A 26,963-nucleotide genomic window follows, 5' to 3' on the forward strand; every position below is an offset into this window, starting at 1 on the left:
CACCCTCCAAAGGGTTATGCATCTGACGGAGTCTTCATGCGGTCCCACTAATATTTCATACCTTGGGTTCCTTAGTCTGCTTATCTTTCTCCTCAACTCCTTAAGAGTCATCTAGCATGTCATCCTTCATTGTGGTCACTGAGAGTCACATCTACGCAGTTTCAGCGGGCAATGACTGTGGTTGGGATGAGACCCTGGGAGGAACATCTGTGCAGTTTCAGGATGCAAGGCAAGCTGGGCAGCTAAGGGACAATGTTGCACATTTTTGGGATGCAAGACACTAATGCGGGATGAGGTCCTGGGAGGACACATCTGTGCATTTTCTGGATGCAAGGTAGACTTGGAAGTTGATAAAGAACGCTGCGCAATTTCTAGAAATAGTGGGTTCTGGTTTAGGGAAGGACATGGGAGGAAACCACTACACAGTTTTGGATGCCAAGGGAGGCTGGACTTTCTATGAATTGTGTAGTTCCAGCAGGGAGGGGGAAAATCTAGAGGGTTGCAAATGTGAAGTGTGTAGTTTCGGGAAGATGGATGAGGCTAAGTTTCTCGGGAAACTCTGAAATTTGGCTAAGTATGGGATAAGTGAAACTTATGTGAACAGTGATAGAAATTGACTACGATCACACACTCGAATGCTTAGTGGTACAATGTAGACATCTAGAACATATAAAAACATAATTCGCTTGATGCAACAACCTTTGTGACAAGAGTGCATGAAGTGAGTTCAATACATGTCTATGTGATGAGAACAACTCATACACACAAAGATTTCCCCTTGAAGCAGAATGAACTTCCCTTTGCATGACAAATGATAATCACCATGTCCAAATATGACACATGTTGTATAAGATAAAGTGTGAATGACTCTTAAGATCGAAGAGAGGAGGTTGAGATCATCAGCTTACCAATAAGTGACTAAGGAACGATTGATCACAGGATCCATGGTAGGCTCTGAAATTTGAGTACAGGCCAAAATTTTGAAGGGTGTTGTAGCTGCTACAACACTTGGTGACACACTAGTTGAATTCCAGCTTCTCTGTCTTGGTTCGTTTTAGTGTAGGGCCTTGGTCCATCAAGAAGTATTGATTCATTGTGCAGATTACTTCGACTTCCCCACTTAGCCCATGGGCAGACATGGTCCCCTTTGTACCTTTTAAATTTAACGCAACATAGGATTCAGCCAGATCACAGTGTTTTGAATTGGGAATGGTATTTTAGCTCGTGAGCTTAAGAGTTTCAGAGTATAGTTTTTCATCTCTGGGGTTGCTCCGCTGCCAGCAGGCCTGGACAGTACCCCGGTGGAGTCACACAGGAACACAAACATTGCTCCACTGCCAGCGAGCCTAGACAATACCCCAGTGGAGTTTCCTGCTTCACCTCTCTACACATGAAGCCTTTCCCTTCTTTTGCCTTTGTTATTTTTGAAAGATAACTGTGCATAGGAACCTTTTGTTTTGAGGCTTCTGCGACCAATGCTTTGTGTGTTGTTTTCTTCCGGAGTTTTCGCATCCTACACAAGGAGATCTATCCTACACAATTACTAATCTATCCTGATGATGAGCCACGGTGGAGGGCTCGAAACATCGATGCAAACAAATCATGGATGCAAAAACTCTGGAAGAAAACAACACGCATAGGAACTTATTTATTTTTGGGGCAAAATAGGGATCCTGACTTATTGAGAGCAGGAGAGGTTGTTCCTTTAGAGAAGCATGTAAATACCTTTGATTCAGGTTTGCTCGATTAGATTTTCCCTTCTCCATTTCTACTAGTTGGATACGCTTGAACACACCTAAGCAGAAAACTGAGTATAGGCATGAGGTTCCCATACTGGACACAAGTTCATGGTTGGACCAAAACTCTCCTTACGATGGATCATATTTTCCATCAAGACTTCATCGGCCAAAAGTTACAACCAAACACAGATGGACACAATATTGGGCAAGGGCTGCAGTGTCACAATACTCTTTGTACGTCGGCCACATAAACATTTAGAAGCCAGGACGTAGGTCCAGGCACAACACTTATTCATGTAGTGAAATTAAACGGAAAACTCAACACAAAAGGAGAATAAGACGATAGGAAAGGAATACACAACAAGGAACAAAACTAGAAGACAAGAAAGCAAAATGAATAAGGCAAACATAATGCAGAGTCAGGACAAGGAAACAAGAACGAACTACCGGAATGGGTGCAAGATGAGAGAAAGGAAAGGAAAAATAAGATGCAACTAATCCTACTCCTATCCTAATAGCTAAATGGTCAAGGTTACATGAAATGAAATTTCCAATGAAGCCACCATAATTGCCCCCAACCTACATCCACAAAGATACAAATAATTAAAACAGATAAAAATTAGTTTGCAAGAGAAAATACAAAAACTTGAAAAACTTGCACAAGGGAAGGAAGGTCTTGCATGTGGGCAGAAAGACGTGTCACAGCCATCCAATACACATGCTTACCTCTTTGATGGATATTTCTTTTCAACAAACCTCGGAAACCTCTTGTGAGTGCATCCTCATCTGCACCGAGCTTCTTGGCAAGCGCGAGGACTAATTGAAACTTGTTGTCTACAACAGAGCTTGCCAAGTAAGATTATTCTAGAAATTTAGTGATTGGATTGTAAAATTCATAATGGTCATCTTGAAAACCTCGTGATCTTTGAGAGGATGAATTCTCGATTTGATAGACGGGATCGCGATGGGAATCTTGTAAGGAAAATTAAATCTGATCATTCTCAACAGTCATGCCAAGATAGTGAGACCTTGCCATCAGCGCAGGGTGAAGTTCCTCACCTGCTTGACAGAAATCTAAGGAGAAAGATGCTAAATAATGAAGATTAGAGAGTGTGAACCAACTGTCATCAGATGTGTTGATGGGAAAATTATAAGTCGAATGATTGTTGCCCAAGATAGAGAAATTATCAGATGAGTTGGTCGAGTCATAAGATTCCAAGTTTGCAATTTGAACAATCTTGTGAATGCTCTGCATAATGGAACCAAGTTCACTGTGAGCTAGACATGACGAACCACCTTCCTGCAACTGGTGAAAATTTGCATAGGCATCATGGTCATCACAGGAATTTAAAAAGGATGCCAGCACTGTGAATTCGTGAAATCAGTTGGGGGAAGGTGAATGGAGAGGAACTTGATTCATGTGATAGCTTGTGCACTCATCATCACCTAGGGATATTTCTGGTGTAATGAGCAGATATATTTGCAGTGCAAGGATCACAAGAAGGCCAAGGAGCTGACCATGAAGAGGGAAATTTGATAAGTATGATTATGGGAAAAGAGATTATTTGAGATAATCAACTTCACAATTCCATGATTTTATGAGAAACAAATATTCCCAACCCGAGCTTGATGTAAGAGATGTTCATGAAGACGGATGCGTTGTAACAGATTCGTGAATTCGGTCATAAGTGAAATTTTGAAAAATTGAGAGATCACACCCGGAATACCAAATATTTTTTACACGGGAATTCAAACTGAATGAAACCATGTAGATAGATGGATTGTATTTGAGAAACCAGATTTGATTTGGTCCCGGGGGCTTACCAGAGTTGCAAAGTCCTGACATAACCATCAATGGATGTTGAAGTGCCTCAACTCCCTGGTGTGTCTTGGAACTTTCCAGAATTACATAATCACATTTTGAAGCGTGAACCAGATCATGCATGGCTTGAGGGTGGTTGTTGTTGCTGATTTCAAAACTGCTCTCAAGATGGCAGCCATCTCTGTCACAGGTTTCACCATATTTTTCAGCTTCAGCAAGCTGATTTGAAGAGTTGTCTTCATGCAAAAGAAGAGATGACGGGGAATGGGAAGAACACTCTATGATTAGATTGTTTTTAACTTCATCATGGAAAACCTCACTGCCTTGTGTCAATTGAGGAGATAACTCATCGGATGAAGAAACAAGAGAACGTGGAGTATCTCCGATGCATGTGGATGTGTTGTGAGTGGTAGGACACACGGGAAAGTGAGGTGAAGAGGAAGTTTCGATATGAATGTCTTCTTTGACCAAAGCACATTCTAGATCTGAGTTAGAGTCTTCATGAGAAAATGGAAGATCACATGATGTGCTTGGGTGTTCGTCACGGCATATGGAAGCATGGGAGTGATGACTGCCCAAGACTGGGGTTGATCGAAATAATTAATTGTACAGGATGTTCCACCGAGATTAGCAGATTGAGAATCATTTAAGAATGGAAGCTTATTGTTTTGATGCACAAAATTTTGAAACAGAGAGGGAAGATTGATAGTTTCCTCACCTTTCTTATCCTCTGCCTGTGTAATATGACTGCCTTGCACCTGATCACAATTTGAGCCAACAACTTGAGAATCAAGAGAATGCGAACAACTAGTTGGTGAAGTGGATTGATTAATCTATTCATGGTACAAGGAGTCATGGTTTGTAGATGATGGAGGATAGTAGAGATCATATTAGATTCGAGACTTGAGTTATAAACAGTGACGTCCTCTTGTGGAACGGAGGAGTGAGTCTTCACTATAGGCTTCCTGAGCCATTCTGGAACTTCCTCCATAGAAGCGGGAGACAGATGAGAAGATGGGTTGGGGACATGCTACGCAGATTTCTCAACTTTGCAATCACTACAAGGGGGCACCCACATCGGGACAGGGAAAGGAGGAGGACAAGGAAAAAATGGGGTGTTGAGCTCCTCCTCTACAATCTGAGGTGCCTCATGATTCGCAAGAGTTGGGGCAGAAGGGAAATCGGGAGGTTCACTGTATTGAGAAATATGAACCAAGCATTTAAACTCTTCTCTCAAGAAATCAAAGTTCAAAAGTTGTTCAGGAATTTTGTAACATAGGTTGAGGAAGCAATCAACAAAGTCCTCAACTGATTCGTCAGGCTCCATTCTTAAATGGTAGATTTTTTCACAGAAATCCCGGTGGATATACTCATCAACGTTTTATTCATCATTTCAGCAAGCTGATCAAATGAATTGATAGAGTCAAAGGGTAATTTGTGACACCATTTCTTAGCACGACCTTCGAATGTGAGGGTGAGTAATGCAGCCCAGACATCTCTGGACTTTACGCCGTGACGCTTGCAAAAGTCATAAATTGAAGCACATGTGCACAAAAAGATAGTTCACCCTCACCACTGAACTTCAACTTGGACAGGTCACGGATAACTTCTATGGGGATGGTACATTCGGACTTTATAGAAAGACATCCTGGGATTATGATGTCAGGAAGAGACATTTTTAAAATAAGACATTCAAACCCGACTCTACAGGCATAACCTATCTTCTGGCCCTCCTTCTAGTGCCATTTTGTTGATAGTGTTGGAAGTTCGTCAACCAAGGGATCTCCCCAATATGAAGTCCCAACTAGACTTCACACCGTTTGGTGTGTTATCACTCCGTAATTTTTTAGGTTGTGGAAAAAATCACAGAGGTAACCACAGAACCACTTTGGAAACTAGGAATCTATCCCTTCCGGTTTCAGAGAGGGATCTATCTTTATGATTTAGCTTTGTTTGACTAAAGGTATTAGCCTAGCTATTAAGTTTAGGTTTGGGTTTTTTATGTTGTTGGGTTGAAACTGGGAAGAAAGGCCATTGGGAAAATGGAGTCACAGGTTTGGGATAATCAAATATAGAGTTTATAGGCTAAACTAACAGGGGAATTTATGAAAATTCACTGGATCCTTTAAGATCTATGGTGTGAAGGAGAGGAAAATATTTAGAGATCTAATTAAAAAATGGAGCAGTTAAGAATTTTAATTTTAATCTTCAGTGGAAAACATAAAAATCATTCTTAAGCCAGAGACAGAGTGTACATTCAAACAAATTATGTTCTTTATCTTCTTAGAATAATTTATATTTTAGAATCACATATGAGAATAAAAAGAAAACAAATTGACAAAGAGAGATGCACTTCACCGAAAAAAAATGGCACAAGAATCTTGTAATGATTGCACTGTATTAGTGAAAATCTGATCAATGATGGCTATGTGAGTTTCTTTACAACACAAGTCATTTTCTTCAAACAAGTCCCATTGCCCTTCATACTTTGAATTATGAAGCACTTATAGAAAATATTACAAAATATCTTTATTCTAAAGATCAAGATAGGATCCTAAAAATATCTAAAAATTGATTACAAAAATAATACAAAAATTTAGTAATTTTCAAACTGCTAGAACCGTTGGCCCTATTGTTGAGGAAGATTGTTGATGACTGAGCCTCCAAATTTTCTATGTTGTTTTCCTTGCTGTCAAAAAAATTACTCAAGTAATTCATGCAGTTTGTCCCATCTGTCTTCACTAGGGATAGAAAATTTAACTAATTTTCTATAGGCCTCATCCACATCTGTGTACTTATGGAAAGTAGGTTTGATGATGAAAAAATGTATGATTTCATGACTGATGAACAAGTCAATATATAAGGCCTCCAGGAATTATTTCCCTGTTATATGCCCCCTTATACCTTCAAATCTTGACTTGTCTTGGGAAATAGTGCATAGTTTCTCCTGATACTCTGTCAATCTCATGAGTTTATCTTCGCTACTAATCAGTCCTGGTAGACCTTTCCTATTTAGTACTTGCATCTTCTTATGAAATCTTTGTATGCTAGTTTCTAGATTTTGACATTTATTGTCTAGCTATAGCATAAGGTTCCTTTTGGTGTGCATCCTCCTCACTTCTAGAATAGAATCTGTCCTATCTTGAATTCTGAGCTACTCTAATTCTTCTCTGTTTTTGGAATTCAAGAATTTGATAAGTGTTGTTGCTTCCCAATGTTTTTGTCCTAAGTCTATTTTTATTTGCCTTATTACTTGTTTGGACCTCTATATCAATTCTTGTTGCTAAAAAATAATATGTATCGAAGGCTATATTTCAGTAATGGCTTCACTTATTTCTATCCGTATGTTTTCTCTAGATTGGGCTAGAGTTTGAGCCATAATTAGTTCACTCTGAAACTGCTCAATTTTTAGATTAAGCTGATGATTTTTCTGCAACTCTGCCGCATAAAAATTATCATTTTTTAATTTTTGTTATGATAGTGTCTTAAGTTGAGATTTTAACTTAGCAATTTCTAGTTCCTAAAGGGATAGATCGTCCATGGCTTTAACAAGTTCACTTGCAAAATCTGACATCTGTGTTGGTGTTGAAGTTGATGTAGATGCTCTTGTGGTTGTGGTTACTACAATTGGGATTGTTGTAAGTGGAACTATGGCCAATTGTGCTACCTACTCTTTTTCTTTGAGCAGTTTCTCCAATTCTACTTCCATGTCCCTGATCTGGTTGTTTTGTTCAATCACTATCTAGAATATATCCTCTTTCTGGTTTTCCATCTCTCCGACTTCCTTAGCCTGTGGATCTTCTGTGGTAGGCAATTTTAGTTGCTCCCTAAATGCTACTATATCAACATCCTTTCTTCTCACAAGCTCTCTGCTCCCTTTACATCTTTGGGATTATATCCTAGTTTGATCACCAAGTCTTCCAATGACTTGATCCTGGTATCCTTGGCTAAGGATGAAATCCTTTCCAACTTTAGTTGTGACTGTGTATTGTTTAATGATACCTACAACCTAGAAGCAGACATGGAAGCATTAGTTAGTGTAGAATACATCATTTCACTGGTTTGTTTGTGCATATCCATTTGATATATTCGATGAATTTGTTGTGTATCAAAACTAAACACAAATTCTTTATAATCTGTTGGTGTCCTTGGGGCTGGCACTTTAGCTTCAAGGAATGCAATTTGCATTTTTCCCTTTTCCGTGTCAAATGTTGAAAGGAGCCTATGTTGTGATGTAGTTGTCTGCTTCCAAAATTGTGTGTAGGTTGTGGCTTTCAGCATCTCATTCCTCTTTTTGATTGCCCTGTATTTGGAAAAAATATTAGGCTCAGCAATGTCTTGAGCCAAATCAATTGTTTGTGGTGTTTCTAGAGGATCTTGTGCAACAGAAGAAGATGGAAAAACTCCAAAAATGTCCTCTTGTCTTGTACCTGCAAAAATATCTTCTGGTGTAGTTGAAACATGTTTACCTGTCATGATTATAGTAGTATGCTCTTCATCCTCCTGCATAAAAAGTGGTGGTGGATTCCTTTTAGGCTTCATGGTATAGATTAAAAATTGCTTGGCTTCACTTTGTGTTACTAAAGAAGACTCTTCTTCTCTAGGCCTTTTATTATGCCTTTCTTGAGGTGTAGGAGACTGAGAGGTTGTTGTTTATATGACTTATTCTTAGGCATCTTGCAATGTGTTCTCCTCCCACTAGTCTCAGTTCATGTATTGCACGATCTCTAGCCGAGGAGTCTGTGTGTAGGGAGTATTCTTTTGCTCCACCCTCAGCTTTGAAATCATACCAAAAGGGTCATAAGACCAAGTGAAGATCAATTTGAAATTTAATTACTTCAATAACAAATCCACTTCTTTACCAGTTGTTCTGGTATTGCATACAAAAGGTCCAACATGTGGTTTGATCTTAAATTGTCACTTCATCTTATCTACCACAAAATGTAAGTCATCCATATGTATCATTTGTCTGATGTACTCTAATGAGAACAGTCTCATGGGAACAAATTTTTGTAGCTTATAAGGTGGTAATTCACACCTATAGACTCTGATCTCGGTGTAGTTTTGGTATAAATTCCAAATCACATGTCTTCACCTAGTAACTAAGATGTAAAACCTTTTTAATATCTGCTCCTATCGTAGGCTCCAAACCACTATGTAGCAGACAAATAATTGTATACAAACACTTATCAACATAGTCTATGAAAGTAAACTATATGGATTTTTTCCTAACAAGAGAGGTACAATGTATGACTAATTGAGCACTACCCTGATCATCCATCTTTTTCGAGGTAAAGGGAAACCTATCTACATGATGATAAATAAACATGTCAACTAAAACAGCAGAATATTTGTAAGCTCCCTCTGTAGGAAACTTTATGAATTGATCATGTATTGAATATGCAATAAATTCACTATAATTAAAGATAACAGGTTTCTCATGAGTGGTAAAATTTGACAAGAAGCCAACAATGGCCTCATCAACCCACTGATCAGAGTGATAACCAAGTAGGTACGATATGATGCTAATTATTTTCTTGGTTACCTCGGGGAACATAGAAGAGGAATATGGAGGGTTTGTTTTAGGTAATTGGGCATCTTGAGGAAGAAAGATTTCAAATATTTTAGCTCTTTGTGGGAAGGTTAAATTCTTGTAGAGCTCTATGAGAGAGTCTACTGACAGTGGCTTGGAAGACTCTGGAATGATTACTTGGAGCATTTGAGATATGGCTTCGGTTGTGATGGTGATCAGAATTTCACCATTTCGACTCATAATTTCTCTTTGGGAGGGTACATAGCTCAATTGACACCAGGAGACTAGCTCAGGGAAATGATGGGTTTGTGGGAACATGAATTGAGGGAGGGTGGACTCCCATAGATTCAATTCATTGCTCTGATCTAAGAATTCTTTCTTAACCCAACTGTGAAGTTTGAACAAGTCGAACTCACAGTTTGCCTCAACAATTTTATATTGTCGATCGACCAAGGGTAGATGATCCAAGTCAATAGGAAGGGGTAACATGGGATTTGCCTCTGGTTTTTTTCCCTTGTGCTTAGGGGTTCTCCTCTTAGGAGGCATTATCGATCTTTAAAAATAGAAACAAAGGGACGACGACACTAGGATTACCTGGAACAGGAAGCTAACTACAAAATGTCGAAGTGGGGTTTTTGATAGTGATTGGATTACTATCATCAGGCAGTTTTTGGGTTATTACGATAGCATGGAATATTGAAAAGTTGAACAAATCGATCAAAACAGCGAAAGAAAGGAATTTTTGGCTTGATGGTGCTTAATAAGGTAATTTTTAAATTACTTTTTTGTTTTTACCATTTGGTTTTTTACTGTTACCGGGAGCGGGTTCGTTGCAAAGGGAGCAGGAGAGACTTAATTGGTGTAATGGTTTGCTGACGTGGGAAGTGGAGTGCCAGATGGAAGCCTTTGATTGGGAGTGGGATGAATTCTCAGGACAAGTTAAACAGAAGGGAAGGTTGTGGGAGTGGGGTCCTCGAGGCTGAGTTGGAAAACGGTGAGTGGGGTCTGGAAAAGGTGTCATGGCGGGTAGGGAGTGGTGGAGGGGTGAGCGATCAACTCTGGAAGACTTTTCGGGGGGGTGCAATGAGTGAAAAGGAAAGGGGGGGTGACACATAGCAGGACCTTTCGGACCCCCCACCCCCTCCCCATGGATAAAGTGGGATGGAGCTCGGGGGGCCCGAAAACACTACCCTGCCCTTAATCTGGGTGAGGGAGATCTCAACCTTTGATTGCGCAGTTGATAATCATATGCTATCAAAACTTTTGGTCGCATTCCAACTTTATTACAACTTTTGAAATGTTTATAAACAATATACGCTATTACAAATAATGAATCATGTTTAACCCCATGATTAATTTATTTAAAATCAAAATAACTAATCGAAACCAAATTAATAATATCTAGGGCGCATTTGATTGTGCAAGCCCCTTTTATTCATTTTTCTAAGGTTTTTGATTATTTTTTCCTTGTCAGTTAACCACGATTTAATGATGTGATTAACTACACTAATATACCTCAATCATGATTAAACTGTGTGATTGATTTATTCACTCTCCTAATTAAATTTATTTTCGGCCTAATCACGTTTAAACGGTGTGATTAGACTAACTATTTCTAATTCTCCTATTTACAATGTGTCATTTAAACAAGTTGCACACTTTATTTACAAAAAAATCTGAAGTACGCATTCAAGTAATTTTGATTTTTCTTGGTGGCATTTGGACTTGCTCACCTAGGGGGAAATTTCATATGTTTTTTCTATTTTTGTTTTTCTTTTCTTTTCTTTTCTTTCATTTCTTTCTTTACTCTATTTTTATGTCCCCTACAATTTATTTTTCTCTCTTTTTCCGTATATTTTTATTTTTATTTTCTTTTGGAAATAAATTTCAAACATGAAACATTATTTACATTTTTCAAATATAAATCATCAGGTAAAAGCAACTCATCCTATGAAATATAGGACCCTAACAGTGGATCCAACTGGGGATGGCATCCTCCTAGTGAGGTGCCAAAGAACACCGTAGACTAGTAGCCTGATTCCCTGGGCCTGTTTCAAAAATATTCCAACTGAACTGTTATACCTGTGTATTTTTCATACCTATGGTAACACACCATCAGAAACTCAGGGCCTTCTCTGTGGGCTTCAACTTCTGATGACAGTCACCTACACTCTTGCAATATAAAAGTGAAATTATATTTAACAATGTTGATGAATGAATTGATCTAATTAGATAGGAAATAATGCTTTAATTGCTTGTCATTCGTTGATCAACCTCGCAGCTCTTCTCCTTTCAAATCTGAAAGAAGGAATGCATTGTTACCTCTGAAAGTATCAATCTTAAAAGGTCCTTTCCATAAGTTATCAAATTTACTATGTTCTCCCTTATCCTCGTTTATGGAATCCCATTTCAAAACAAGATCATTGAGTTGGAAATCATCTTCTTTAGTCCTTCTATCATAAATCCTTTTAATATTTTCTTGGATGATTTGGGTTTTATGATAAACTTCCTCCCTTCACTATTGTAACTTAATAGTCTTGTTTATCCTTCTTTGCATATCATTGGTTTCCAATTGTGTTTCCTGCAGAAGCTTGAGCACTGGAATTCCCAAAGAAGTCGGGAAAACTACATTTGTCCCATACACTATCTGGAATGGTGACATTCCAATGGACTTCTTAGTAGTAACTTGATCATCCCATAGTGCATTGATTAATTTTTTTTGTGCCATGAATTCTTGTCCTCCTGCAATAGCTTCTTGATAATGTTAACCAAACTCTTGTTTGAGGACTCAACTAAACCATTACCCTGGGGTAATTAGCAATAGAGTGCCCTAACTTAATCTAATATTTTTTACAAAAATATGTCATTTTCCTGGAATTGAAAGTAGTAGTATTATCATTTATAATTTTATGGGGCCAGCCAAACCTAGACAGTATATTTCCTTCCAGAAATTGGATAATAATGGTATCAGTGGGTTGTCTAGTGGCAATGGCTTCTATCCATTTAGTAAAGTAGTTTGTTGTGTCAAAATCCATTTGTGTGGGCCTGAGGAACTGGGGTGGACTTCACCAATGAAGTCTAAACCCCATTTTTGAAAAGGAAATTCTATTAAAATTGGTTTTAATGGTAAAGGTAGCAGCTTTCTTTTTCCTTCGAATATTTGGCACTGATGGCAAGAGGTGACCTTTTTATGTACATCAGAGAACAGGGTTGGCCAGTAAAAACCAGCTCTAAGGATTTTGTTGGTTGTAGATTTCCGGTATAGATGGCCACCACAGTCTCCTTAATGAAATTCCTTTAGGACCCTGTCTAATTCATATTTCAACAAACACTTTAGTAACATCGCTCCAGCATATTTCCAATATATATTGTTATCAAGAATGCATAATTTCATAGATTTCATTTTAAGGAACCTTGCTTTGGTTTTTGTTAAACTAGGAGGAGCATATAATTTCTGTAAGACAAAAATTATGTCTACATACCATGGTGATGTGTTGAAAACTTCTGAGATCAATGGAGTTGCCTGCTCTTGCTATTCATCTAATTCTGCAATAAAATTGATGTCTAACACATTACAATTAGACTTTGCCATGAGTTTTCCTAACTCTTGACCCTTTGATAAGCTTTGTTGGTTTGATTTCGATATCATATTCCAGAATGGTTTCAATCCATTTGCCCATTCTTCCATCTGGATATGTTTGAGTGAGAATGTCCTTGACAGCTACACTTGGGACAAAAGCAATAATGTGTGAATGCAGAATATAAACCCTGAAATATTTAATTTCTTTTACCAATGCAAATGCCTATTTTTCCATGATGTTGTATTTTAGTTATGCATCTCTTAATGCTCTGCTAAAAAAGGCAATTGGTTGTTCATGTCCTTCAGCATTCTTCGCCAACAACACAATTGTTATTGTGTGATCATATGCGAAAGAGAATATCATGAAATCTTTTGTAAAATCAGGAATTATTAGAATTGGTGCAGGTGTTAATGCCTTCTTGAACTTTGTGAAAGAATCCTTTACATCATTATGCCATTTGATTTCAATATCCTTCTTTAACATGTTTAGTTATTTCTTTTCAGATTTCAGCCAAATTTGGTGTAAATCTCTTAAGGAAGTTTATTTTTCCAATAAAGGATTGGACTTCTTTTTTGTTCCTAGGGGGATATATTTTCAATATTGCTTCCACTCTATTAGGGCCAATTTTTATGCCATCCATTGAGATAATGTGTCCTAACTGTTTTCCCTCTTCTAAGCCAAATATCATTTTCTTAGGGTTAAGAGAGATACCAAATTTTCTACATTTTTTGAAAACTCTCCTTAAATGGAGAAATTGCTCCTCATTTGTCTTTGAGAAGACAGTGATATCATCTAAATAAATGACTATAAACCTACCTAATTCATCTACAAAGGAAAAATCCATTGCTCTTTGGAATGTAGCACCATCATTCATTAGACTGAAAGGCTTTTTCACATACATGAAAGTGCCCCAGTGTGTTGTAAATGATGTTTTCTCATGGTTGTTGGGATGTACTAGAACCTAATTGTAACCAGAAAATCCATCTAATAAGGAAATTCTTGATGATCCAACTACCTTCTGTAGGATGTGGTCCATTTTGGGCAAAGGATAGTTGTCTTTCGGAGAAGCTTTATTGATATTTCTAACATCAATACATAGTCTAATCTCCCTAGTCTTTTTCCTAGTTGGAACTAAGTTTGATACCCATTTTGAAAACCGCAAGGGCACAATGATTTTGGCATCATAAAAATTTTTAACTTCTTTCTCAACTAGGGGAAAAAGAATTAGGTTGATCCTTCTAAGTTTCTATTTAAAAGGTTTATGGTCCTATTTTATAGGAATTTTATGTTGTATAATGTTGTTGTCATAGGCCTTTAAATCCTCATAACTCTAGGCAAATACATCTATGAATTCTTTGGAAACCTCTATGTATTTCTGTTTTTCAGCAGAAGGAAAAGATTTGGACATTTTAACTATTTTAGGCTTTTCTTTGGTTCCTATGTTGCATTCTTCCACATCGATTCCAGTAGGTTCTATTTTAAGTTTTTTACCCACATCATTACAATCAAATAACTCTTCTAAGGGAACTAACCCTCTAGGCAAAATATTATCCTTCAATTGCAAAATTTCTAACTCTTCTTGATATTTATCTATTTCATTCAATTCAACGGTATTCATCATCTTATGTACATTATTATCTACATCATAATCTATGTCTATATTAGCACACTCGAATTCATCCTTTGACAACAAAAAAAATTCAATATGTTCATCATTACCAAAAAATTGTCAGTACCTAATATGATCCAGGATAGTTGGACTGTTTTTAACTTCAACTATGTACTGGTGACTTGGGCGATAGGGCATTTTGCAAGTACTAGCTGAAGTAACCAAACCATCAGATATGATATTTTGACCTCTTGGAACTACAAATAACTCATACTCAACAAAACGTTCAAGTAAATCTGAAACAGCATTCCTATAAGCCCTTAACCTTGGATGTTTAGCTCAGTATTCCCCTTTAATTTGTGTAATTATGAGTTCAAAATCTCCATGAACTGAAATTATTTTGGCACCTAGTTTTTTCAAAAGATGCAATCCTAGGATTAAGGCTTCAAACTTAGCTACATTATAGCTACATTGAAAATTTAGTTTATATAAATGTCCTTCTGATTTTCAAGTTTGTGAATTAAGAACCCACACACCTACTCCTCATCCATCCTTGCTTATGACTCCATCAAAAATCATTGTTCCATAAAGGCTCATTTTTTTTATTGAGTTTTATAATGTCTATTTTGATCTCTTCTATCTCACACAAACCAGTTTCTAGGTTAGGGGTTTTTTCTTCTATACCTCCATCATTATATAAGATAAAAGAATCTAGGTCTGAATGGACTGAATACAAGGGATGGTTGTTTGGTTTATCTTGACTGCTAACCATGTATTTCATTAGTGTTTCTCTGTAAATTCTCCTAGGCTGACCAAAAACAGATATGGTAGCATAACTCATATCCATTTGTAGGGTGTCTTGTAGCTTTTCCCCCCATGATCTAGAGAGTAGCATTCCATACTTTGGGGGTATGTTTTCCACTACGATATCCATAACTAGGCTTCTGGCATGGATTTGAGCTAAGGTGACATAAAGGGTCTTTAATGAGACCAAGGAATCTTACCTTGCTGGAATCAAATGAATACAAATCTTTATATGTCCTAGTGATGTCAAGATTCAATTTCTCCATTATGGCTTGGGGCATTAAATTGTGTAAGGCACCAGAGTCGAGCATGGCATTGTGAAGAATTTTATCAAGGATATTGAGACTAGCGTAGAAAGGGGGAACAATTCCATCTTGGGGCTTACCTTCTACTTCTGGACCAAATAGCAGTTTAGGCTTGTCATCAGCGAGGTTTACAGTATCTGTTCTTGCTCCTACTTTTAAGGATTTCGTTACTTGTGTCCTATATGCATTCTTATTCATCAGTTCAATGAGGGGGATTGAAATTTTAACTTCTACCAATTCATTTTCTATGCTGAAAGAGGTTTGTGGCTTCTCTATTTCCTTGATGTTCTGATCTTGTTTTTTAAGGTTTTCTTTTTGAGCATCTTCTTTGGATTGACTAGAGGAAGGAGCATCTTTAGTTTGACTAGAAGAAGGGATATCAGTCTATGTTTTCTTGGGTGGATTATCAACAATCTTTTTGGAAGGAGTATCAGAGTTTTTCTTGGGAGGAGTATCAGCGGTTTCTACTCCTGAGGTTATATTGCCTATGCACTTCCGTTATGGCATTCTAATAACCTTGTTTGTATTTTTCATACTCTAATGGAATTGTTTATGGTTGTGAAAGCGGAAATTGATCTTTCTCTTCTTTGGTCAAAAAGATAATATCAATTTCTATCTCCCCAAACAAATTAATTTGGTTTTCCTCTAAATATTCTTCTGGTTCCACTTCTTATTCGACATAATTTTCCTAGAAAGGAAGCCTAAGTTGTTGATCATTAGGGCCCCTATGTTCCCTTTGTTTTATCAGAGGTGGATTTCTCATGAGATTCTAATTTCTATTTTGAGAACTTACTTGGTTATCCCTAGGAGGGGTTCTATCAACCATTGTCATCCTCTCCATCATTCTTTCTGTGGTTTTGACTAGGTTGTTTAGTTTTAAGTCTGATGAAGAGGAGGAAGGTTCCTCTTTAATAGTAACCCTTATGTTAGTTTTAAGCTTGGATTTTTTGGCTAATAAATTATCCTCTACTTTGACAGCGTTACTTTTCATTTCTTTAAGTGTGGTAGGGTCTCTTTCTCTTAATTGGTAGGCCATGTCAACATCAAATCCTTCAGGGAAGTGAATGAAGGGTAACCTTGGTGGGGGCTTTATAGCAGCTAGAATGGCATTATAGACTTGATTAAACCTAGATTCTTCAACAGATTCAATGGGGCCTCTTTTTAGATTTTTATATTCATTTAAAATCTGTAGGGGATCTTTTTAGTTTCCCATCTATTGAGAAAATATTGATGAAATGCAGTAAGGTCATTTGTCGTAGCTGCTGGTAAATATTTAAACCATTTTCTTACCTCTCCATTAAGGCTTTGGTAAAAAATCCTCATCTTCACATCGTCTTCATCAACCTTCTGAAGGTTAAAGTGGTCTTTCATTTTATCTACATGTTGTTGTGAATTGATGGCCCCAGTGTCGTCAAACTGAGGAATCCTACTTTGATAGTCTTGAGGCATCTTATGTAATTGGGCAGGTAAAACCAAGGGAGCATATCGAGTTTCCGTGACTGGTATATGGGGATGAACAACAGATGAACCTGTAAGAGGTGCAAATGTGGAAGGGATTAAGACAGCTTGAATTACGGTTTGTGATGTTGATGGGGAGGTAGTGGAAATTGTTGAAGAGGTGGAACTAGTGGAAACTTGATGTAAATATTGTGTGATGGAAGATGAAACAGAGAGTGATAGGGATGAAAGTTCAATTGATTGTTGGATGTAAGCTTTATGGATAGCTTGGTCTAGGTCTACCACTAGGTCTTCTAATTTTTTAAATCGCTGGAGAGCTCGTTTGTCAAAATCCTGGTATACAGACTTATGTTCAGATATGTATGGTCTTAACACTGACTCATCAATGACAGTTTCATATGCAAAGTTTTCATATTTGGTTCCAAACAAAATGAGTTCAAAGGGTAGATAAAATTGAATGTTTTCTATGGTAGCAAAGCTCTCTTGAAAAGAATTGGCTCTTGGCAAAGAATTGTTACTCCCTTAACTTTTTGTCAAGCTTTTCTTCCTTTTCAATTTCTCAGGATTATCTATTATATTGGGAGGATTTAGATTTGGATGAGCTCTTGTATGAATTAATTTAGGAGCCTGATGTGTATAGTATTAAACACACAATTTCAATTATGCACAAATTTACAACCTCAAAACATTTATGTTTGAAATATAAATCTTCAATGTTCTTGAAAAAAGTTGTTTAAACCAGGGAAATAAAATTTCAAACTAGGGTATCTTCATCTCCCCAGTATGGTTGCCAGCCAGGATGTTATCACTCCGTCATTTTTGAGGTTGTGGAAAAAATCACTGATTTAACCACAAAACCACTTTGGAAACTGGGAATCTAGCCCTTCCAGTTTCAAAGAGGGATTTCTCTTTATGATTTAGCTTTGTTTGATTGAAGGTATTAGGCTAGCTATTAAGTTCAGGTTTGGGTATTTTGTGTTGTTGGATTGAAACTAGGAAGAAAGGCCATTCGGAAAATTGGGTGACAAGTTTGGGATGATCAAATATAGAGTTTACAGGCTCAACTTACAGTGTCGGTTAGGAAAATTTATTGGATCCTTCAAGATCTATGGTGTGAAGGAGAGGAGAAGATTTAGATATCCAATTAGTTAAGAATATTTTAATCTTCAGTGGAAAACATAGAAATTATTCTTAACCCAGAGACAGAGTGTACATTCAAACAAATTATGTTCTTTATCTTCTTAGAATAATTCAGATTTTAGAATCACATATGAAAATAAAAAGAAAACAAATTGACAAAGAGAGATTCACTTCACAAATAAAAATGACACAAGAATCTTGTAATGATTGCACTGTATTACTAAAAATCTAATCCATGGTGGCTCTGTGAGCTGCTTTACAATACATGTCCTTTTCTTCAAACAAGTCCCAACCCTTCATACTTCGAATTATGAAGTACTTATACAAAATATTACAAAATATCTTGATTCTAAAGATCAATATAGGATCCTAAAAATATCTAAAAATTGATTACAAAATTAGTACAAAAATTTAGGAATTTTTGAACTGTTGGAACTGCTGGCCCTATTGTTGAGGGTGATTGTTGATGACTGAGCCTCCAAATTTGCTATGTTGTTTGCCTTTCTGTCGAAAAAATTACTCAAGTAATTCACACAAATTGTCCCATATGTCTTCAGTGGTGATAGAAAATTTAACTAATTTTCAATATTCCTCATTCACATTTGTGTACTTTTGGAAAGTTGGTTTGATGATGAACAAATGTCTGAGTTCATGACTGATGAACAAGTCGAAATCTAAGGCCTCCAGGAATGCTTTCCCTGTTATATGCCCCTTTATACCTGCAAATCTTGACTTGTCTTGGGCAATAGTGCATAGTTTCTCCTGGTACTCTGTCAAGCTCATGAGTTTATCTTCCCTACCAATCAGTCCTGGTAGACCTTTCTTATTCAGTACCTGCATCTTCTTATGAAATCTTTGTATGCTCGTTTCTAGATTTTGACATTTATTGTCCTGTTGTAGCATAAGGTTCATTTTGGTGTGCATCCTCCTCACTTATAGAATAGACTATGTCCTGTCTTGAATTCCCAATTTCTCTAATTCTTCTCTATTTTTGGAATTCAAGAATTTGATAAGTGTTGTTGCTTCCCCAGATTTCTGTCCTAAGTCTATTTTGATTTTCCTTATTACCTCTTTGGACTTTTGTATCAATTCTTTTTGCTCAAAAATAATATGTGTGAAAGGCCATATTTCTGTGATGGCTTAACTGGTTTCTATCCATATGTTTTCTCTAGCTTGGGCCAGAGTTTGAGCCATAACTGATTCACTCTGCAACTGCTCAATTTTTAGATTAAGTTGATGGGTTTTCTGCAACTCTACCACATAAAAATTATCAATTTTTAATTTATGCTCTGATAGTGTCTTAAGCTAAGCTTTTAACTTAGCAATTTCTAGTTCCTAAAGGGACAGATCATCCATGGTTTTAACAAGTTCACTTACAGAATCTGATGTATGTGTTTGTGTTGAATTTGATGTAGATGCTCCTAGGGTTTTGGTTACTGCAATTGGGACTATTGTAAGTGGAACTATGGCCAACTGTGCTTCTTACTCTTTTTCTTTGAGTAGTTTCTCCAGTTCTACTTCCATGTCCCTGATCTGGTTGTTTTGTATAATACATATCTGGAATATATACTCTTTCTTCTTTTCCATCTCTCTAACTTCCTTAGCCTATGGATCTTTTGTGGTAGGCAGTTTTAATTGCTTCCTCAATGTTGCTATATCAGCATCCTTTCTTCTCACAAACTCTTCTGTTGCCTTTACATCTTTGGGATTATATCCCAGTTTGATCACCAAGTCTTCCAGTGACTTAATCCTAGTATCCTTGGCTAAGGATGAAATCCTTTCCAACCTTAGTTGTGATTGTGTGTTGTTTAAAGATACCTGCAACCTAGAAGCGGACATGGTAGCATTAGTTAGTGTAAAATACATCATTTCACTAGTTTTTTTGTGCATGTCCATTTGATCTATTGGATGAATTTGTTGTGTATCAAAACTAAACATGGATTCTTTATAATCTATTGGTGTCCTTGGGGCTGACACTTTAGCTTCAAGGAATGTCTTGAGATAAATCAATTGTTTGTGATGTTTATGGAGGATCTTGTGAAACAGAGGAAGATGGAGAGCCTCCAAAAATGTCCTCTTGTCTTGTACCTACAAAAATATCTTTTGATGTGGTTGAAACATGTTTACCTATCATGACTATAGTAGTATGCTCTTCATACTCCTGCATAAAAAAAAATTGGTGGATTCCTTTTAGACTTCTTGGTATAGATTAAAAATTGCTTGGCTTCAATTTCTGTTACTGGAGAAGAATCTTCTTCTATGGTCCTTTTATCATGCCTTTCTTGAGGTGTAGGAATCTGAGAGGTTGTTGTTGATATGACTTGTTCTTTGGCCTCTTGCATTGTGTTCTCCTCCCACTGGTCTCGGTTCATGTATTGCTCGTTCTCTAGTTGAGGAGTATGTGTGTAGGGAGTAGTCTTTTTCTCCACCCTCGGCTTTGAAATCATACCAAAAGGGTCATAAGACCAAGTGAAGCTCAATTTGAAATTTAATTGCTTCAATAGAAAATCCACTTATTTACCAGTTGTTCTGGAATTACATATAAAATGTCCAACCTGTGCTTTGATTTTAAATTGTGCCTTCTTCTTAGCTGCCACAAAATGTAAGTCATCCATATGTACCATTTTTCTGATATACTCTAATGAGAACAGTCTCATGGGAACAAATTTTGGTAGCTTATAAGGTGGCAATTCACACCCATAAACTCTGATCTCAGTGTAGTTCTGGTATAAATACCAATCACATGTCCTGACCTGGTCACTAAGATGTAAAACCTTTTTAATATCTGCTCCTATCCTAGGCTCCAAATCACTATGTAGTAGACAAATAACTGTATACAAAAACTGATCAACATAGTCTGTGAAAGTAAACTCTGTGGAGTTTTTCCTAGCCAGACAGGTCCAATGTATGACTGATTAAGCACTACCCTGCTCATACATCTTCAGCAACGTAAAGGGAAACCTATCTACTTGATGATAAATAAACATATAAACTAAAACAACAGAATATTTGAAAGCTCCCTCTGTAGGAAACTTTATGAATTGATCATGTATTGAATCTACAATAAATTAGTTGTAATTAAAGATAACAGGTTTCTCATCAGTGATAAAAATTGACAAGAAGCCAACAATGTCCTCATCAACCCATTGATCAGAGTGATAACCAAGTAGGTACGATATGATGTCAATTATTTTCTTGGTTACCTCAAGTAACATAGAAGAGGAATATGGAGGGTTTGTTTTAAGTAATTGGGCATCTTCGGGAAGAAAGATTTCAAATATTTTAGCTCTCTATGGGAAGGTTAAATTCTTGTAGAGCTCTGTGAGAGAGTCTACTGACAGTGTCTTGGAAGGCTCTGGAATGATTTCTTGGAGAATTTGAGATATGGCTTCGGTTGTGATGGCGATCAAAAATTCACCATTTTGACTCATAATTTCTCTTTGGGAGGGTACATAGCTCAATTGACACCATGAGACTAGCTCATTGAATTGATGGGTTTGTGGGAACAGGAATTGAGGGAGGGTAGACTCCCATAGATTCAATTCATCGCTATGATCTAATAATTTCTGCTTCAACCAACTGTGAAGTTAGAACAAGTCGAAATCACATTTTATCTCAGCAATTTTATACAGTAGATCGACTAAGAGTAGATGATCCAGGTCAATAGAAGGGGGTAACATGGGATTTGCCTCTGGTTCCTTTCCCTTGTCCTTAGGGGTTCTACTCTTAGGAGGCATTATTGATCTTTAAAAACAGAAACAAAGGTACGACGACAGTAGGATTACCTGGAACAGGAAACAAACTATAGAATGTCGAAGTGGGGTCTCTAATAGTGATTGGATTATTGTCGTCGGGCAATTTTCGGGTTGCTACAACAACATGGAAGATTAAAAGTTTGAAAAAATCAAGCAAAACAGCGAAAGAAAGGAATTTGTGGCTTAACGGTGCTTAATAGGGTAATTTTTAAATTACCATATTATTTTTACCATTTGGTTTTTTACCATTACCGAGAGCGGGACTGTTGCAAAGGGAGTGGGAGAGACTTAATTGGTGTAACGATTTGCTGATGTGGGCAGGGGAGTGTCAGATGGCATCCTTTTATTGGGAGTGCGATGAATTCTCGGGGCATGTTAAATGGAATGGAAGGTTATGGGAGTGGGGTCCGTGAGGCTGAGTTGGCAGACGGTGAGTGGGGTCAGGAAAAGGTGTCGTGGCAGATAGGGAGTGGTGGAGGGGTGAGAGGTCAACGTTGGAAGACTTTTGAGGGGGATGAGTGAAAAGGCAAGGGGGGTGTGAAACATTGTGGGGGTGACACATAGAGGGGCCTTTCACACCCCCACACCCCTCGTGGATAAAGTGGGATGGAGCTCAATGGAGGCCGAAAACACTCCCCCGCCGTTGATCCAGGCGAGGGAGATCTTAACCATTGATTGCACAGTTGATAAGCATATGCCATCAAAAAAAATTGTCGCATCCCAACTTTATTACAACTTTTTAAATGTTTATATATAATATACGCTATTACAAATAATTAATCATGTTTAACCCCATGACTAATTTACTCCAAATCAAAATAACTAATCTAAACCAAATTAATCATATCTAGGGCACATTCAATTGTGCAAGCCCCTTTTATTCGTTTTTCTATGGTTTTTTATTATTTTTTCTTTGTTAGTTAACCACGATTTAATGATGTGATTAACTACACTAATATACCTCAATCACGATTAAAATATGTGATTGATTTATTCACTCCTCTAATTAAATCTATTTTCGGCCTAATCACATTTAAATAGTGTGATTATACTAACCATTTCTAATTCTCCTATTTACAATGAGGAATTTAAACAACCTGCACACCTTATTTACAAAAATTCATGAAGGATGCTTTCAAGCAATTTTGATTTTTCTTAATGGCTTTTGGACTTTCTCACCTGGGGGGACATTTTCATATATTTTTTCTCGTTACATGAAACATTATTTACATTTTCCAAATATAAATCATCAGGTAAAAACAACTCATCCTATGAAATATAGGACCCTAATAGTGGCTCCAACTAGGAATGGCATCCTCCTAGTGAGGTGCCAAAGAACACCGTAGACTAGTAGCCTAATTCCTTGGGCCTATTTCCAAAATATTCCAACTAAACTATTATACCTGTGTATTATTCATACCTATGGTAACACACCATCAGAAGCTCAGGGCCTTCTCTACGGGCTTCAACTTCTACTGAGAGTCACCTGCACTCTTGCAAGTCTAAACCCCATTGTTGAAAAGGAAATTCTACTGAAATTGGTTTTAACGTTAAAGGTAGCATCTTTTTTTTTCTTTCGGATATTTGAGACTGGTGACAAGAGGTGACCTTTTTATGTACATCAGAGGACAAGGTTGGCCAGTAAAAACCAGCTCTAAGGATTTTGTTGGTTGTAGATTTCCAGTATAGATGGCCACCACAGTCTCCTTAATGAAATTCCTCCAGTAACCTGTTTGATTCATCTTTCAAAAAACACTTTAGTAACATCCCTACAGCATCTTTCCAACATAAATTGTTATCAAGAATGTAGAATTTCATAGATTTGATTTTAAGGAACCTTGCTTTGGTTTTTGTTAAACTAGAAGGGGCATATAAGTTCTCTAAGACAAAAATTATGTCTACATACCATGGTGATGTGCTGAAAATTTCTGAGATCGTTAGAGTCGCTTGCTCTTCCTGTTCATCTAATTTTGTAATAAAATTGATGTCTAACCATTACAATTAGACTATTCCATGAGTTTTGCTAACCCTTGACCTTGATAATATTTTTTGGTCTAATTTCAATATCATATTCCAGAATGGTTTCAATCCATTTGCCCATTCTGCCATCTAGATCTGTTTGAGTGAGAATGTCCTTAACAACTACACTTGGGACAAAAGAAATAATGTGTGAATGCAGAATATAAACCGTGAAATATTTAATTTCTTTTACCTGGTCAAATGAAAATGCCTATTTTTCCATGATGTTGTACTTCAGCTATGCATCTCTTAATGCTCTACTGAAAAAGGTAATTGGTTGTTCATGTCCTTCAGCATTCTTTTGCAACAACACAATTGTTATTGTATGATCATATGCAAAAGAGAATATCATGAAATCTTTTATAAAATCAGGACTTCTTAGAATTGGTGCAATTGTTAATCCCTTCTTGACATTAGTGAAAGAATCATTTGCATCATTGTGCCAATTGATTTCAGTATCCTTCTTTAACATGTCAGTTATTTCTTTTAAGATTTCAGCCAAATTTGGTATAAATCTCCAAAGGAAGTTTATTTTTCTAATAAAGGATTGGACTTCTTTTTTGTTCCTAGGGGATCTATTTTAAATAATGCTTCCACTTTGCTAGGGTCAATTTTTATGCCATCCTTTGAGATGATGTGTCCTAGCAGTTTTTCCTCTTCTAAGCCAAATAGAATTTTCTTAGGGTTAAGAGAGATACCAAATTTTCTACATTTTTCGAAAACTCTCCTTAAATGGAGCAAATGCTCCTCATCTGTATTTGAGAAGACATTGATATCATCTAAATAAATGACTATAAACCCACCTAATTCATCTTCAAAGGCAAAATCCATTACTCTTTGGAATGTAGCACCAGCATTCATTAGACTGAAGGCTTTTTCACATACATGAAAGTGCCGCCCCGTGTGTTGTAAACGATGTTTTCTCATGGTCGTCTGGATGTACTAGAACCTGATTGTAACCAGAAAATCCATCTAATAAGGAAATTCTTGCTGATCCAACTACCTTCTGTAGGATGTAGTCCATTTTGGGCAAAGGATAGTTGTCTTTCAGAGAAGCTTTATTGATATTTCTAAAATCAATACATAGTCTAATCTCCCCAGTATTTTTCCTAGTAGGAACTAAGTTTGATACCCATTTTGAAAACTGCAAGGGCACAATGATTTTGGCATCATACAATTTTTTAACTTCTTTCTCAACTAGGGGAAAAAGAATTAGTTTGATCCTTCTGAGTTTCTATTTAAAAGGTTTATGGTCCTCTTTTATAGGAATTTTATGTTGTATAATGTTGGTGTTATAGGACTTTAAATCCTCATAACTCCAGGCAAATACATCTATGAATTCTTTGAAAATCTCTATGTATTTTTGTTTTTCAGCAGAAGGCAAAGATTTGGACAATTTAACTATTCTAGGCTTTTCTTCAGTTCCTATGTTGCATTCTTCCACATTGGCTCCAGTAGGTTCTATTTTAGTTTTTTTAGCCATGTCATTAAAATCAAGTAAATCTTCTAAGGGAACTAACCCTCTAGGAAAAACATTATCCTTCAATTGCAAAATTTCTAACTCTTCTTGATCTTTACATGTTTCATTCAATTCAAATTTATTCATCATCTTATCTACATGATTATCTATATCATAATCTATGTCTATATTGGCACACTTGAATTCATCCTTTGACTGCAAAAAAAAATCAATTTATTCATCATTACCAAAAACTTGGCAGTACTTGATATTATCTGGGACAACTAGTCTGTTTTTAACTTCAACTACGTATTGGTGACTTGGGCGATAGGGCATTTTGCAAGTACTAGCTAAAAGTAGCCAAACCATCAGTTATGATATTTTGACCTCTTGTAACTACAAATAACTCATACTCAACAAAACATTCAAGGAAATCTAGAACAACATTCCTATAATCCCTTAACGTTGGATGTTTAGCTGAGTATTCCCCTTTAATTTGTTTAATTATGAGTTTAAAATTTCCATGAGCTGAAATTCTTTTGGCACCTAGTTTTTTCAAAAGTTGAAATCATAGGATTAAGGATTCATACTCAATTATATTATAGCTACATTGAAAATTCAATTTATATGAATTTCCTTCTAATTTTGTAGTTTTTGAATTAAAAACCCACACACCTGCTCCTGATCCTTCCTTGCTTGCAGCTCCATCAAAATCCATGTTCCATAAAGGCTCATTTTCTTGATCCAGTTTTACAACTTCTGTTTTGATCTCTTCTGTCTGACATAAATTAGTTTTTAGGTTATGGGTTTTTTCTTCTATACCTCCATCATTATACAATATAAAAGAATCTAGGTCTGAATGGATTGAACACAAGGGATGGTTGTTTGGTCTATCCTTACTGCTAACCATGTATTTCATTAGTGTTTCTCTGTAAAGTCTCCTAGGCTGACCAAAAATAGGTATGGTAGCATAACTCATATCCGTTTGTAGGGTGCCTTGAAGCTTTGTCCCCCATGATCTAGACAGTAGCATTTCATACCTTGGGGGTATGTATGGTATGTCTGCCACTATGATATCCATAACTAGGCTTTTGGTGTGGATTTTAGCTAGGGTGACACAAAGGTCTTTAATGAGATGAAGGCATCTTACCTTGTTGGAATCAAATGAGTACAAGTCTTTATATGGCCTAGTGATGTTAACATTCAATTTCTCCATTATGGCTTGAGGCATTAAATTGTGTGAGGCACTAGAGTCGAGCATGGCATTGTAAAGAATTTTATCAAGGATATTGAGACTGGCGTAGAAAGGGGGAACAATTCCATCTTGGGGTTTAGCTTCTACCTCTGGACCAAACAGTAGTTCAGGCTTATCATCAGCGAGGTTTACAGCATTGTTCTTGCTCCTACTTGTAAGGTTTTCATTACTTGTGTACTGTATGCATTCTTATTCATCAGTTTAGTGAGGGGGGTTGAAATTTTAACTTTAGCCAATTCATTTTGTATGTTGAAAGAGGTTTGTGGCTTCTCTGTTTCCTTGATGTTCTGATCCTGTTTTTTAATGTTTTATTTTTTGGCATCTTCTTTGTATTGACTAGAGGAAGGAACATCTTTAGTTTGACTAGAAGAAGGGATATCAGTCTGAGTTTTCTTGGGTGGATTATCAGCAGTCTTTTTGGAAGGAGTACAGTGTTTTTGGAAGGAGTATCATAGATTTTCTTGGGAGGAGTATCAGTAGTTTT

Source organism: Pinus tabuliformis, chromosome 4_1, assembly GCF_031772625.1.
Source record: "Pinus tabuliformis cultivar Carrire ecotype Pingquan chromosome 4_1, CPIR1, whole genome shotgun sequence".
NCBI lineage: Eukaryota > Viridiplantae > Streptophyta > Pinopsida > Pinales > Pinaceae > Pinus > Pinus tabuliformis.